The 2,500-nt window shown below is 40.7% G+C and overlaps 1 protein-coding gene across 1 annotated transcript in view; it reads right to left on the reverse strand.

The window, feature by feature from the left end:
* LOC135207202 (band 4.1-like protein 4A) overlaps window positions 1-2,500 on the reverse strand; it is a 575,698-nt gene that overhangs the window by 252,781 nt on the left and 320,417 nt on the right.

Genomic DNA, 2,500 nt, shown 5'->3' on the forward strand with positions numbered 1-2,500 from the left:
TATTTTCTCTACACATGAAATGAATACAGAAGTAACAAAAGGGAAGGACTGCAATAAAAGAATAAGTATGTGACAATATGAAGGAAAATTGCAGTACATTAAAACGGAAAAACCAGAAATAGAAAAAACTAACAAAACAAGTTGCTGAGGACAGAAGAAGAAGAAGAAGAAGAAGAAGAAGAAGAAGAAGAGAGAGAGAGAGAGAGAGAGAGAGAGAGAGAGAGAGAGAGAATGTGACGAAATCCTCGTCACTGCGTAACAGGACCAGTGTCCTGGGGAGAGAGAGAGAGAGAGAGAGAATTTGACGAAATCCTCGTCACTGCGTAACAGGACCAGTGTCCTGGGGGTTAAGGACTTCGAAGGTAGTAGCAGATGGGATCCATTCAAAAGCCACCAAACGGGTAGGAATGATGCCAATCATATTTTAGTACTTCTTTCAAAAACGGGCTTCGTGAATATCACCTAACGTCACAGACACACACACACACACACACACACACACACACACAGAGACTGACAGATTACCAGGATACGGGATACTCCCGAGGAAGGAACAAACGGTCCTCCAGTCCTCAGCAAACGGTTGTGTCTGGGGTATGACGGAGGAGAGTGCCCATGCCCACCAGGTAAAGTGCAGCCCAGCCATGTGTGACCAACAGCACCTCCCAGTGGGGTATACCGTATTTTCCCTGCAGGTGACTTTGCTCTTCTCTGTTTACATTATTGCTTTTTTTCTCTCTCTCTTTCCTGCAAGCTTCATTATTTCTTAGTATCGTATTTTTTCTATTTGCTATAACCGCTACCCATTAGGATCTTATACCCGTCCAACCAACATTGATATCATCTCGGTTTGCTATCAGTTTACTTTGCTTCAAGCAAACATACGATCGAGAGGAGTCAGGACAAACAGAGTTTTAACTTTTTACTTTTTATTCATTATTTTGTTGTAAGCTTAGAGACATCTCTAACGGCTATAACTGCAACACCTGCAAACCTGACGAGAAAAAACACTCAAGATGTGACAGAGAGTTGGCAATGAAAATTAAATTTTAGTATAACTCTTCCTACACATACACCCTTGAAATACACTGAATATGCTACAGGACAATCCTCCTCTCATCATACACGTAGTTCTGAAATACGCGGAATGCACTGAAATGGAATTTGAAGCTGAGGCCAAGGGCCAAGCGCTAGGACCAATGAGGTCACTCAGCGCTGTGATAAATGAACATGATTTTAAAATAATCAGGAATCATACATTATTACCGGAACACACACACACACACACACACACTAAATAATTTATCGTAAGGTTCACGCGTAATTAAAAAAAATGATTATATAAATGACATAAAACAAAAAACCTTATACATATAATTATATCAATTTGCACCTTGTAAAAAAATAAATTAGAATTATGTAAATAACTATATGAGAAAAACCTATAAAATGCACAATCCACAAGCATGAGTCACTCAGCGCAGGACATAACACTAGATACAGTAAGGACGGTGCTCCTTCCTAACTAAAATACATCCATCTTAGTGAAAAGTTCGTGGCCTTGTTAACACTGCACGTAAATGCTATAAGGGCAGCACACAACCCCCGCCCCCCTTAATCATATTTATTTTGAATATAAAGGGAACGTAGATTGAAACGGGAGAAAGAAATGAACGCGGACAAGCGCTGGCAAACATCGACTTTATTCCTAGTCATTCGGGTGTACGGCAATTTTTGTTTTATAATTCTTTTAATAAAGTGATATAGATAGAGCCTTCAGATTTTAAAAAATCAGACATATATGAACCTTACCTATCAACAGAGTATGATGCGGAACCTCGACCAAGCTAACATAGAATAAGGAAGAGCAAAAAGGCAATAAATCAGCCATAGAGGAAAATGTGAACACTTAAGCAACATTAATTAACCCAACAAAAGGTCATGAATGCCGTGATCAAACAAACTCCTTCGGGCACCGCCGTACGAAGACGCTGTAGAAGGAGGAGGAGGAGAGAGACTCAGGAACGTGACGATGACTCAAAAGCTGCTAATTCTGCAACCTCGATAGTGGGCATTTTATTGGGCAATTTCGACTTCATATTAATGCCCTTCTCGGTGATTAATAAGGGCAAGAACTTCACCCCTCCTCCCCCTCCCTCCCCCAAAGCCCCGTCGCATGTTAAATAAAAACTAATTCGTCCGTTCCATTGTTTCTTCGGTACACCATTATTGGGATGGGGAATAAATCGATCTCCGGACAGGTCGTTAAATCCCTTCTCAAAATAAAAGCTGCCACGGAGAGAGAGAGAGAGAGAGAGAGAGAGAGAGAGAGAGAGAGAGAGAGAGTTACAAGGATTAAGATGTCTCCAAGACTTGTTAGCCCATCTCAAGAGGAGATATCGTGTGGTTACTTATCTCTAAGAGCAAGTTTTACTGTTCATTCACAGTGTCTTCCTAATGATTTTGTCTAGCTTTCTTTTAAACTCTTCCACTCTGCTGC

This window comes from Macrobrachium nipponense, chromosome 32, assembly GCF_015104395.2.
Source record: "Macrobrachium nipponense isolate FS-2020 chromosome 32, ASM1510439v2, whole genome shotgun sequence".
In the NCBI taxonomy this organism is placed as follows: Eukaryota; Metazoa; Arthropoda; class Malacostraca; order Decapoda; family Palaemonidae; genus Macrobrachium; species Macrobrachium nipponense.